The sequence below is a fragment of the Manis pentadactyla genome, chromosome X (assembly GCF_030020395.1).
Source record: "Manis pentadactyla isolate mManPen7 chromosome X, mManPen7.hap1, whole genome shotgun sequence".
Taxonomy (NCBI): domain Eukaryota; kingdom Metazoa; phylum Chordata; class Mammalia; order Pholidota; family Manidae; genus Manis; species Manis pentadactyla.
The window spans coordinates 880,752-895,346 of NC_080038.1; positions in this window are offsets into that span (position 1 = coordinate 880,752).

Below are 14,595 nucleotides of genomic sequence, written 5' to 3' on the forward strand. Positions count from 1 at the left end.
GGGAGAGGGGGATGGGCCACAGCACCCGGTAACGGGGTCACAGTGCTGGGCAATGGGGACGTCTGTGAGGTCCTTCTGAAAATCTCAGCCCCCTCAGAGCACTGAAGGCAGGTGGGCCTGGCCTCAGCAGATGGGATGGGGGTCCCTGGGGAGAGGGTGTCGCCTCCAGGAAGCCACCTCCCGCGGGAGTGACCGGGTGTGAGCCAGCTGTTGTCACAGTGGACAGCAGGGGTCGCCCTCACCTCGCTGTCTCGCCGGCCTGCAGGTCCACCCGTGTGTCTCCAGAAATCCATGAGGATGGGGAGGGGGTGGGAGATGGTCTTTTGTAAGCAAATGCTGCCCTAAAGACACCTGCTGCCCAGGCAGCCTCCCCATCCTCTCAAAACGCCTATGCGTAGCTTTTACAACCCCAAGTCGCCACGGTGACCCGTCCATCTCCCCCGCCCTTCCTTTCATTTCCCTCCCCTGTAACTTGCTGTTTATCTTAGATTCTCATCCGTCTGGGCCCTGCAGCTGCTGTCGGGACCCCCACCCCACCCTGCCCTGTTGCCCCTCGGTGTTGTGATGGTCAGATGATGTCCCATCACCGCGGGTCCTGTGTGCCCCACCGGTGTCCCCTCCAGGATGCGGAGCGATTCCCTCACATGGGCACTGGGGATCAAGGGGGGACATGTCATCGCCTTACACAGAAGGCAGCTGCCCTGGGGGGGCACCCCATGGGATAACCACGGAGCATCTCAAACCATCCTCCTATCTTTGAGGAGGTAGGCGGTGGAGACAGGAGCAGGGTGCTAACACCCCGTGTTACGTATGTTTATATGACGTGTTTGGGCATGATTCTATGATCCCTAACACCTGTTTCTAACACCCACATGTGGGTCTGGATGTCTCTCTCCATCTGTATTTACGACCGTGCATGTGTGTCTCAACTTACAAAAACGCCTCGCAGAGAGAGGTGGTACGCTCATTGCTGTGTTGAGGTTTTGCTAATGCTCTGGCTTGTCTGTAAACATATGCCACCTGCGTGTCCTAAGAACGTACTAAGGTTCTTAAGCTCAGAAAGCACTTCCCCTAGGAATGATGGAATTAATACAAATAATAATTGAAGGGCTCACAGCCATAAGGTGCCTGCTCTGCTGGGCACGGTGCTCAAGCCCTCCATGTCCTGAAAGATTCGCTGTTTTCTACGGCTTCCCTGGGCAGGTGGGCATCCTCACTTCCAACTTACAGAAACTGAGGCACAGAGTGGCTGACTTCCTGGAGGTGAGTGGCAGAGCTGGGCTATGAGTCTGGTGGTGACAGAGGTGGGGTGTGGGGTCTGACAGTCGCGTGACCCCTCCAGGAGTTGCCCGATTTCTATGTGGAAGAGAAACGAGGTGTGACTTGTCTCCAAAGGCACACCACATTTCTCTGTTTTTCCAGGTGAAGACACCCCGGGCTCCGTGTCTGCATTTGAGTGTTGACATGCTGTGGGGTAAGCATTCCGTGGCCAAAATGGGGAATCCCAGCTTTTATCTAAACTCTACAGGACCCCAAATCACAATATCGAATGTAAATCCATCCAAAGGACTTAAAAAATATGGAAAGAGAGACTTGAGTTCAAGTCCATGGAGCTGGGTTGCCTCGTGAAGGGACACAGTTTAACAATGTGCAGAGTCTGGGACCCTTCAAAGGGCCTGGGTGCACACAGATGGCCAGGTAGACACACCCAGGCACACCTGGGGGTATCAAGTCCAGCTCTCATATAAAGTAGGTGTCAGCGGGCAACTGTTTCCCAAACCCATCTCTTCAGGCAAACGAAACTAAAGCAAAAAAGAATAAATGGGACTACATCAAACTAAAAAGCTTCTGTACAGCAAAGGACACCATCAGCAGAACAAAAGGCATCCCACAGTATGGGAGAATATATTCAGAAATGACATATCCAATAAGGGGTTAACATCCAAAATATATAAAGAACTCACACGCCTCAACACCCAAAAAGCAAATAACCCAATTAAAAAATGGGCAGAGGATCTGAACAGACACTTCCGCAAAGAAGAAATTCAGATGGCCAACAGGCACATGAAAAGATGCTGCACATCACTAATCATCAGAGAAATGCAAATTAAAACCACAATGAGATATCACCTCACACCAGTTAGGATGGCCAGCATGGAAAAAAATAAGAACAACAAATGTTGGGGAGGATGCAGAGAAAGGGGAACCCTCCTACACTGCTGGTGGGAATGTAAATTAGTTCAACCATTGTGGAAAGCAGTATGGAGGTACCTTAAAAAGCTCAAAATAGAAATACCATTTGAGCCAGGAATTCCACTTCTAGGAATTTACCCTAAGAATGCAGCAGCCCAGTTTGAAAAAGACATATGCACCCCTATGGTTATCGCTGCACTGTTTACAATAGCCAAGAAATGGAAGCAACCTAAGTGTCCATCAGTAGATGAATGGATAAAGAAGATGTGGTACATATACACAATGGAATATTACTCAGCCATAAGAAGAAAACAAATCCTACCATCTGCAACAACATGGATGGAGCTGGAGGGTATTATGCTCAGTGAAATAAGCCAGGTGGAGAAAGACAAATACCAAATGATTTCACTCATCTGTGGAGCATAAGAACAAAGCAAATCTGAAGGAACAAAACAGCAGCAGACTCACAAACTTCTAGAAGGAACTAGTGGTTACCAAAGGGGAGGGGTGGGGGAGGGTGGGTGGGGAGGGAGGGAGAAGGGGATTGAGGGGCATTATGATTACTACACATGGTTTGGGGGTGCACAGGGAAGACAGTGTAGCACAGAGAAGACAAGTAGTGACTCTGTGGCATCTTACTACGCTGATGGACAGTGACTGCAATGGGGTATGGGGGGCATCGATAATATGGGTGAATGTAGTAACCACAATGTTGCTTATGTGAAACCTTCATAAAATTGTATATCAATGATACCTTAATAAAAAAAAATAAAGTAGGTGTCAGATACATTTATCAATAACCTAAGGGAAAGAAACCAAAATCGCAGTTTGGAAGAATGTAGGATTTTTTTTTCCTTTACAATTTAAAACAAAAATTGAAGATTATCAGAAGTTAGTGCAAAGATACTCAATTTAAAAATTGCAGCACTTGGAGGCAGCCTCCAGTTATCATTGGTCTATTTATTTATTAGGCACCGGGTTAAAAAGAAAACAGAACGGTCACATTGATGTAGTACTGTTTTATTATGGTTCTCTACACCTTCTGAAAATTTCCTTAAATGTGATTTTTAGTTGGTTTGTCAAGATATTGAATCGTTTTCCCTTTTTGTAGGATATTTCTGACGTTTTGGTAATATAAATAACACGGGGATGTCCTCATTCCCTGATTCACCGATTCATTTAGTCAGGAAACCGGTTACAAGCCAGATGCAGGCTGGGGTACAGAGTGGGGACCTCAGGGTGGTCAAGGGAATGGCCTGCTCATCCCACATGGACGTAACCCCCAGGAAGCTCCCCACACTGGGACTGGTTTCCCCCTGACGGGGTCAAGAAACCCTCATGGAAAACTCACCTCCTAGTCAGATCTGAGGGGCAGAGGGCTTTGTGAAATCCCGTATCTGGACAAACATCCCCCCAGAAGCTTTCTGCGGGTCATTTCAGAGAGTCCATTCTGCGGCATCGTCCCCCAGAAACACCTCGGCGTGACAGGTGAGCACTGTTTTCATTTGTCTTTCCTCCCTTCGTAGGGAAGGCGGTTCTCCATGGCATGCCTGGCCCGATGTGTGGTTTTCTTTTTTTTTTTTTTTTTTTTTTTTTTACGATTTTTTTTTTTTTTTTATTGAAGGGTAGTTGACACACAGTATTACATTACATTAGTTTCAGGTGTACAACACAGTGATTCAACATTTATATACATGATAATTCTAAGTACCAGCTATCACCATACCAAGTTGTTACAATATTTTGACTATATTCCTTATGCTATACATTACATCCCGGTTGCTTATTTATTTTACAATTGGAAGTGTGTACTTTTTCTTGGTTGTTGTTGTTAGGGCATCTCTCATTTTTATTGATCAAATGGTTGTTAACAACAATAAAATTCTGTATAGGGGAGTCAATGCTCAATGCACAATCATTAATCCACCCCAAGCCTAATTTTCGTCAGTCTCCAATCTTCTGAAGCATAACGAACAAGTTCTTACATGGAGAACAAATTCTTACATAGTGAATAAGTTACATGGTGAACAGTACAAGGGCAGTCATCACAGAAACTTTTGGTTTTGCTCATGCATTATGAACTATAAACAGTCAGTTCAAATATGAATACACATTTGATTTTTATACTTGATTTATATGTGGATACCACATTTCTCTCTTTATTATTTTTAATAAGATGCTGAAGTGGTAGGTAGATACAACATAAAGGTAGAAAACATAGTTTAGTGTTGTAAGAGAGCAAATGTATATGATCAGGTGTGTGCCTGTAGACTATGTGTTAATCCAAGCTAGACAAGGGCAATAAAACATCCACATATGCAGAAGATTTCTCTCAGAACAGGGGGGGTGAGGTTCTAAGCCTCACCTCTGTTGATCCCCAGTTTCTCACCTGATGGCCCCCCTGCGACTGTGCCTGTCTTAGGTTGTTCCTCCCTTGAGGAATCTTACCCGTCTCTGGCTAACCAGTCATCTTCCGGGGCCACACAGGGAAATGTTAAGTTGGTAAGTGAGAGAGAAGCCTTATTGTTTGAAATGGTTAGCTTTTTATTTCTTTGCATATTTATGCCCTGTGGCTTCTATGCCCAGCATTTGTCTTGAGGTATCTTTACCACTTGGAGGAGTTATGATACTCGGTAAATTTGATATGAGGCACGAATTCTATTTAAGAATTCGTTGTAATTAGGAAGGAAGAAGAAAAGCTATAGAAGTAGCAGGCGGGAGAAAACATGGGAAGATTGATTATTTCTTTGACATATCTTCTTGTAGAGTAACTTCAGCATGTATATATTTTAAGCTACTACTTAAATTGCGCACACACATTAACATAATAGGAGTATAGTTACATAACCAAGGCATACCTGTAATTACCAGCCATCTCCAGTGAAACCAAGAAAACCAGTTAGGCACCCTAGGCATTTGTGAAAACTTATCAATGATATGATGGTTATTATCTAACTGAATTTGAATAGTTTGAGAAAAATCAGACAAATTAAAACAACCCATTCCTGGGCACTGTTCACATCCCATATGTTCTTTTAACAGTAAATAGTCTGTAGTTGTAAGATTTTGGAGCGCTACAATTTGCACTTCTCCTAATTCTTGGTTGAGTTCCAACAGTATAGATCCAGTCAAATTTGTTGTTTTACTGTATGCACAGGCCAGCTTAGATATCTCCTTCATTCCCATGGCAAGTCCAGGAGCTGGTGGGATGAGTGCATCTACAGCTGTAGCAGTGCGTGGATCTTTGTTGGGGTTTTTTGATGATCTTCTTCTGGCATGAGTCTTCCCGAGAGTGCTGATGTTGGAAGTTCTCTTTCATATCGTTTCTTAGTTCATTTTCGGGGTAGCCCAATTAGGCTTTGATCCTCTGTATAAACACAAACAGACCCTTTGCCTACACTTTTATATGTCCTTTATATTATTGTGTAGAACTCATTAGAGGTCACCACATAGGAACTGCATTTTTTTTTTTTAATCATTAATCTACACTTACATGACGAATACTTACGAATACTTTGTTTACTAGGCTCTCCCCTATACCAGGTCCCCCCTATATACTCCTTTACAGTCACTGTCCATCAGCGTAGCAACCTGTTGTAGAATCACTACTTGTCTTCTCTGTGTTGTACAGCCCTCCCCTTTCTCCCACCCCGCTATGGATGCTAATCTTAATACCCCCCTACTTCTCCCCCCCTTATCCCTCCCTACCCACCCATCCTCCCCAGTCCCTTTCCCTTTGGTACCTGTTAGTCCATTCTTGAGTTCTGTGATTCTGCTGCTGTTTTGTTCCTTCAGTTTTTCCTTTGTTCTTATATTCCACAGATGAGTGAAATCATTTGGTATTTCTCTTTCTCTGCTTGGCTTGTTTCACTGAGCAAAATACCCTCCAGCTCCATCCATGTTGCTGCAAATGGTTGGATTTGCCCTTTTCTTATGGCTGAGTAATATTCCATTGTGTATATGTACCACATCTTCTTTATCCATTCATCTATCGATGGACATTTAGGTTGCTTCCAATTCTTGGCTATTGTAAATAGTGCTGCGATAAACATAGGGGTGCACTGATCTTTCTCATACTTGATTGCTGCATTCTTAGGGTAAATTCCTAGGAGTGCAATTCCTGGGTCAAATGGTAAGTCTGTTTTGAGCATTTTGATGTACCTCCATACTGCTTTCCACAATGGTTGAACAAGTTTACATTCCCACCAGCAGTGTAGGAGGGTTCCCCTTTCTCCACAGCCTCGCCAACATTTGTTGTTGTTTGTCTTTTGGATGGCAGCCATCCTTACTGGTGTGAGGTGATACCTCATTGTAGTTTTAATTTGCATTTCTCTGATAATTAGCGATGTGGAGCATCTTTTCATGTGTCTGTTGGCCATCTGTATTTCTTTTTTGGAGAACCGTCTGTTCAGTTCCTTTGCCCATTTTTTAATTGGGTTATTTGTTTTTTGTTTGTTGAGGCGTGTGAGCTCTTTATATATTCTGGACGTCAAGCCTTTATCGGATGTGTCATTTTCAAAGATATTCTCCCATACTGTAGGGTTTCTTTTTGTTCTATTGATGGTGTCTTTTGCTGTACAGAAGCTTTTCAGCTTAATATAGTCCCACTTGTTCATTTTTGCTGTTGTTTTCCTTGCCCGGGGAGATATGTTCAAGAAGAGGTCACTCATGTTTATGTCTAAGAGGTTTGTGCCTATGTTTTCTTCCAAGAGTTTAATGGTTTCATGGCTTACATTCAGGTCTTTGATCCATTTTGAGTTTACTTTTGTATATGGGGTTAGACAATGGTCCAGTTTCATTCTCCTACATGTAGCTGTCCAGTTTTGCCAGCACCATCTGTTGAAGAGACTGTCATTTCGCCATTGTATGTCCATGGCTCCTTTATCAAATATTAATTGACCATATATGTCTGGGTTAATGTCTGGATTCTCTAGTCTGTTCCATTGGTCTGTGGCTCTGTTCTTGTGCCAGTACCAAATTGTCTTGATTACTATGGCTTTATAATAGAGCTTGAAGTTGGGGAGTGAGATCCCCCCTACTTTATTCTTCTTTCTCAGGATTGCTTTGGCTATTCGGGGTCTTTGGTGGTTCCATATGAATTTTTGAATTATTTGATCCAGTTCATTGAAGAATGTTGCTGGTAGTTTCATAGGGATTGCATCAAATCTGTATATTGCTTTGGGCAGGATGGCCATTTTGACGATATTAATTCTTCCTAGCCATGAGCATGGGATGCGTTTCCATCTGTTAGTGTCCCCTTTAATTTCTTTTAAGAGTGACTTGTAGTTTTCAGAATATAAGTCTTTCACTTCTTTGGTTAGGTTTATTCCTAGGTATTTTATTTTTTTTGATGCAATTGTGAATGGAGTTGTTTTCCTGATTTCTCTTTCTGTTGGTTCATTGTTGGTATATAGGAAAGCCACAGATTTCTGTGTGTTGATTTTGTATCCTGCAACTTTGCTGTATTCCGATATCAGTTCTAGTAGTTCTGGGGTGGAGTCTTTAGGGTTTTTTATGTACAGTATCATGTCATCTGCAAATAGTGACAGTTTGACTTCTTCTTTGCCAATCTGGATTCCTTGTATTTTTTTGTTTTGTCTGATTGCCGTGGCTAGGACCTCTAGTACAATGTTAAATAACAGTGGGGAGAGTGGGCATCCCTGTCTAGTTCCCGATCTCAGCGGAAATGCTTTCAGCTTCTCGCTATTCAATATAATGTTGGCTGTGGGTTTTTCATAGATGGCCTTTATTATGTTGAGGTACTTGCCCTCTATTCCCATTTTGCTGAGAGTTTTTATCATGAATGGATGTTGAACTTTGTCAAATGCTTTTTCAGCATCTATGGAGATGATCATGTGGTTTTTGTCTTTCTTTTTGTTGATGTGGTGGATGATATTGATGGACTTTCGAATGTTGTGCCATCCTTGCATCCCTGGGATGAATCCCACTTGGTCATGGTGTACGATGGTTTTGATGTATTTTTGAATTCGGTTTGCTAAAATTTTGTTGAGTATTTTTGCGTCTACGTTCATCAGGGATATTGGTCTATAGTTTTCTTTTTTGGTGGTGTCTTTGCCTGGTTTTGGTATTAGGGTGATGTTAGCTTCATAGAATGAGTTTGGGAGTATCCCCTCCTCTTCTATTTCTTGGAAAACTTTAAGGAGAATGGGTATTATGTCTTCCCTGTATGTCTGATAAAATTCCGAGGTAAATCCATCTGGCCCGGGGGTTTTGTTCTTTGGTAGTTTTTTGATTACCGCTTCAATTTCGTTGCTGGTAATTGGTCTGTTTAGATTTTCTGTTTCTTTTTGGGTCAGTCTTGGAAGGTTGTATTTTTCTAGGAAGTTGTCCATTTCTCCTAGGTTTCCCAGCTTGTTAGCATATAGGTTTTCATAGTAGTCTCTAATAATTCTTTGTATTTCTGCGGGATCTGTTGTGATTTTTCCTTTCTCATTTCTGATACTGTTGATTTGTGTTGACTCTCTTTTCCTCTTAATAAGTCTGGCTAGAGGCTTATCTATTTTGTTTATTTTCTCGAAGAACCAGCTCTTGGTTTCATTGATTTTTGCTATTGTTTTATTCTTCTCAATTTTATTTATTTCTTCTCTGATCTTTATTATGTCCCTCCTTCTGCTGACCTTAGGCCTCATTTGTTCTTCTTTTTCCAATTTTGATAGTTGTGACATTAGACCGTTCATTTGGGATTGCTCTTCCTTTTTTAAATATGCTTGGAGTGCTATATACTTTCCTCTTAAGACTGCTTTTGCTGCGTCCCACAGAAGTTGGGGCTTAGTGTTGTTGTTGTCATTTGTTTCCATATATTGCTGGATCTCCATTTTGATTTGGTCATTGATCCATTGATTATTTAGGAGCGTGTTGTTTAGCCTCCATGTGTTTGTGAGCCTTTTTGCTTTCTTTGAACAGTTTATTTCTAGTTTAATGCCTTTGTGGTCTGAAAAGTTGGTTGGTAGGATTTCAATCTTTTGGAATTTACTGAGGCTCTTTTTGTGTCCTAGTATGTGGTCTATTCTGGAGAATGTTCCATGTGCACTTGAGAAGAACGTGTATCCTGTTGCTTTTGGATGTAGAGTTCTGTAGATGTCTATTAGGTCCATCTGTTCTAGTGTGTTGTTCAGTGCCTCTGTGTCCTTACTTATTTTCTGTCTGGTGGATCTGTCCTTTGGAGTGAGTGGTGTGTTGAAGTCTCCTAGAATGAATGCATTGCATTCTATTTCCTCCTTTAGTTCTGTTAATATTTGTTTCAGGTATGTTGGTGCTCCTGTATTGGGTGCATATATATTTATAATGGTTATATCCTCTTGATGGACTGAGCCCTTTATCATTATGTAATGTCCTTCTTTGTCTTTTGTTACTTTCTTTATTTTGAAGTCTGTTTTGTCTGATACCAGAATTGCAACACCTGCTTTCTTCTCTCTGTTGTTTGCTTGAAATATCTTTTTCCATCCCTTGACTTTAAGTCTGTGCGCGTCTTTGGGTTTGAGGTGAGTCTCTTGTAAGCAGCATATGGATGGATCTTGCTTTTTTATCCATTCTATTACTCTGTGTCTTTTGATTGGTGCATTCAGTCCATTTACATTTAGGGTGATTATTGAAAGGTATGAATTTATTGCCATTGCAGGCTTTAAGTTTGTGGTTACCAAAGGTTTAGGGTTAGCTTCTTTACTGTCTTACTGTCTAACTTAACTCGCTTGTTGAGCTATTATAAACACAATCTGATGATTCTTTATTTCTCTCCCTTCTTATTCCTCCTCCTCCCTTCTTCATATGTTGGGTGTTTTGTTGTGTGCTCTTTTTAGGAGTGCTCCCATCTAGAGCAGTCCCTGTAGGATGCCCTGTAGAGGTGGTTTGTGGGAGGCAAATTCCCTCAACTTTTGCTTGTCTGGGAATTGTTTAATCCCTCCTTCATATTTAAATGATATTCGTGCTGGATACAGTAGTCTTGGTTCGAGGCCCTTCTGTTTCATTGCATTAAGTATATCATGCCATTCTCTTCTGGCCTGTAGGGTTTCTGTTGAGAAGTCTGATGATAGCCTGATGGGTTTTCCTTTGTAGGTAACCTTTTTTTTCTCTCTGGCTGCTTGTAATACTTTGTCCTTGTCTTTGATCTTTGCCATTTTAATTATTATGTGTCTTGGTGTTGCCCTCCTTGGATCCCTTGTCATGGGAGTTCTGTGTGCCTCTGTGGTCTGAGAGGCCATTTCTTCCCCTAGTTTGGGGAAATTTTCAGCAATTATTTCTTCAAAGACATTTTCTATCCCCTTTTCTCTCTCTACTTCTTCTGGAATGCCTATGATTCTTAAATTATTTCTTTTATATTGATCACTCAGCTCTCTTAAAATTCTTTCATTCCTGGAGATCCTTTTATCTCTCTCTGCATCAGCTTCTCTGCGTTCCTGTTCTCTGTTTTCTAGTCCATTAATGGTCTCTTGCATCTCGTCCATTCTGTTTTGAAGTCCTTCCAGAGCTTGTTTTATTTCTGAATTCTCCTTCCTTAGTTCTTGCATATTTCTCTGCAAGTCCATCAGCATGGTTATGACTTTTGTTTTGAATTCTTTTTCAGGTAGACTGGCTAAATCTATCTCCCCAGATTCCTTCTCAGGGGAAGATGTAGCAGATGCCGAAGCTGTCTGGGTTAGTCTTGTCTGAATCATATTTTTTTGCCTTTTCATGTTGACAGGTGCTATTGACTGTCAGCTGGGAGGGCCAAAATTTTCACTTACTACTGGCCTTTCTTTACTGGGGCAACTGCGACCCCTAGTGGCTTGTGTTGGGTAATTGCGTGTACAGTGGGTCTTTGTGTCTTGCCTGGCCGGGAGGGAGAAATTTCCCTTTCTGTGGGCGGAATTTGTCTCAGGCTGCTTCTCTGCTTTTGCAGCGCCCGGTGGGGTGATGGATGGGGGGGCTGCTTGACTGTTTGCCTCCGTGAGGGGTCTCAGAGCTGTTGCCCAGGGGGTTAGTGCACCCGGTTTTCCCTGTAATTTCCAGCTGCTGTACTGTGACCTGGGTTGTTTCCGTCAAGCTGTTAAGTCCCTGTCCCTTTAAGACTTTCAAAAAAGCCCCCGCTTTTCTTTGTCACAGGGGCATCAGCTTCAGCACCCGCTCTGAGGTCTACCCCCTGTTCTCCCAGTATCCAGGGCCCCCTGGGCATATACTGTGTCTGCGCTCTGGCCCGGATGGCTGGGGCTGGGTGTTCGGCAGTCCTGGGCTCCGTCTCCCTCCCGCTCTGCCTGCTCTTCTCCCGCCGGGAGCTGGGGGGAGGGGCGCTCGGGTCCCGCCGGGCCGGGGCTTGTATCTCACCCCTTTCACCAGGCGCTGGGTTCTCGCTGGTGTAGCTGCAGTCTGGCCACTGTCCTGCGTCTTCTGGTCTCTCTTTTAGGGCTAGTTGTGTTTGTTGTATTTTCAAAAGTATATATGTTTTTGGGAGGAGATTCCCACTGTCCTACTCACGCCGCCATGTTGGCTCCCCGATGTGTGGTTTTCTTGGAGGAATTTCCCATTCACTGTCTGCTTTTGATCCTGACTCTTCCTTGTATCCAAGAATCAACTCTGTCCTATTTCCAGCCTTCCACCCTGCTCGCCTGATGTCCGTTTACGCTTCCTAAAATAAAAGCTCGCACAGTATTTTTCCGATGACGAATGAGATTAATGCTCATCCTATGAAACTTGGAAACTGAGAAAGCATTCCTAAAAATAAGAGAATTTGGACCCCCCCGCCCCACACCCGGGGTGTGGACAACACATGCTCTGTGGGGTTCTTTACGGACGTCTGTGTGGCTTATCCTCGGCTTTGGGTTATGGCTGCAGCGTGCTGACCCAGAGGTGGGGGGTGATCATTCCTGTGGTTTTAAAAATAAAAAGCCGCCTGGCTTGTGATCCCGTTTCAGCTGCTCCAGGAATCCTTCCCAAACGGGCTGCTGCATTTTGCACCGTCTCCCTCCGACTCAGGACCCGTTCACCAAAGTCCACCTTCTTTTTTTAAGCTCCATTTGCACGTGGCCACCTTCTTTCTCCCTGTTTTATTTCAAAGCATTTGGGATTTCTCCTGTGGAGAGACCACGACACGTGATGCTTTGGGAAACGACTTGGGGATTCTTGCTCCAGAGATTTTCAGGTTTGCCAAAACTTGGGGGAACATATTTTCCAGCCTTTCATTTAATAACAACCCTATCGCCCTTGAGAATGCAGAACCTTCTCTCTCTTCTTTCCCAACAATGAATTTGATGTCCCTCCAGGGACCACGGGGCCCTTCAGCCCAGCAGCAGACAGGAAGATTTATCATTTTCCCTTCAGGTCCTGCCTGTAAATACAGTCTGGGTTTCAGAAAGCTCAGAGTGATGGATTTGTTTGCTTTAAATGTGCTTTATTTCCCAGGAAGGAAATACCCATTCCCCTAGGAACGCCTGTCAGTTGGCAAGATATTCCCAGCTGACCTGCCAATGTGCTGAGCCCTCAGCCCCTTCTAATATGTAGGGTTTCTAAGGGCTTCGGTGGAGCAGAGAGAATAGTGAGTCGCTCACAGTCCATCTGTGATGCATCTGTTTCCATGGGTGACTCTGCCTGATGGAAAAGAGAGGGTTTTGTATGGAATTTTGCATGTTGACATATTGGGGGGAGTTTTTCCGTAAGCAAAACAATTTGCCATCAAAGTGCTTGGTTGAAAATGTCATGTCACCTTTCGATAGGGATTCACGACCACAGGTGTTTTGAACAGGCTCCAGAAATCAGAAAGACGGAGACGCTGGATAATGTTGGGGTCATGCGCTCTCAGACGCCATCCCTGGGGGCAGGACTGCGCAGCCCCGTGGACGTCTGCATGCGGGCTGATGCTTCCAGAGCCACGAGCTCTCCACCAGCGAGAGACCCGAAGTGTCCCCTCTGTGCTTCCCCCTCCATGTGCCTGCTGTGGGTGCTTCGTGCTGATGGTTCATGTGTCAGCTTGTTCATTGTACCACGCAAGGCCCAGATACCTGCTCAAACGTGACTGTGTATCTGTGGGGCTGTCAGGACGAGATGGGCACTGGGACCAGTGGGCTGGGGGCAGCAGGCGGCCTTCCCCAGCGTGAGTGGGCCTCGTGCAGTCAGGGGAGGGGCTGGCTAGCCCAAAAGGGCGGGAGGGACACTATGTCCCATCATCTCTCTCTAATCTGCCTATATATTAATTGTCTTTATATCTATCAATCTGTTTAGCTATCAGCTCTATGTATCTAGTTTGAAGCAATTATTTGTCTAACTATGTATTTTCTCTTTATATCCATCATCTGTCCACCTACCTCTCTATGTATCTATCATCTAATCTATCATCTATCTATTGACTATGTATCCATCTATCCATTTATCCATTTACTTTACTATCATTTATATCTATCTACATTATCATCTATTTATCTATCATCTATCTATATCTATCACCTATCTATCTATCTATCTATGTATCTATCATCTATGCATGTATCTATCTGTCTATGTATCTATCAATCTATCTATCTATCCATCCATCATCTATCATCTATCTGTCTATCTATCTATCTAACATCTATCTATCCATCATCTATCATCTATCAATCTATCTATCTATCTAACATCTATCTATCTATCTATCTATCATCTATCAATCTATCTATCTATCTATCCATCATCTATCTATCATCTATCTATCTATCATCTACCCATCCACCCACCCACTCATCCATCCATCCACCCACCCACCCATCCACCCACCCATCCACCCATCCACCCACCCATCCACCCACCCACTCATCCATCCATCCACCCATCCACCCATCCACCCATCCATCCACCCATCCATCATGTGTCTATCATCTTTCTATCTAGGTAGAAAGGAGGGCAGGACGGCACTGTCCCTGGCTGGCTCCAGGATGAGCAGAGCAGAGCTAGTCAGCCCAGGAGGAGTGGGGTCGGTGGGAGAAGGAAGGAGCCTGGGCGTCGGGGGGAGCAGCCTGTGCAGGCGTCAGGCGGGGAGAAGGCTGGCGGGGACAGAACACAGGGGTGAGGCCCCCGCTGCTGGAGGTGCTCGGGGAGCGCTGAGGCCACAGATTCCCCCACCCTCCAGACCTCACCCCCTCTGCGCGGACCCACCCGGGCACCCCCGCAGCCGTGTCCTTTCATCCTAGGCGGCCGTCGAGGCTCCAAAGCCTTCAGGGAGGGAGCAACTATCTCACCCCGAGTTTTCAACCCTGTAACGTACCTTGGTGGAAAGTCCACAGAGTTAAAAATGGATGCATCAGGGTCTCAAGTAACATTTTTGCCCTTTTTATTGTGTTCGTGACTTGTTAATTATGAATCATATAACATAGGAAATGCATAACGTAATATGATTTGCGGATAAATCATATCAAAATAAATATGTAAAAAATATATTAT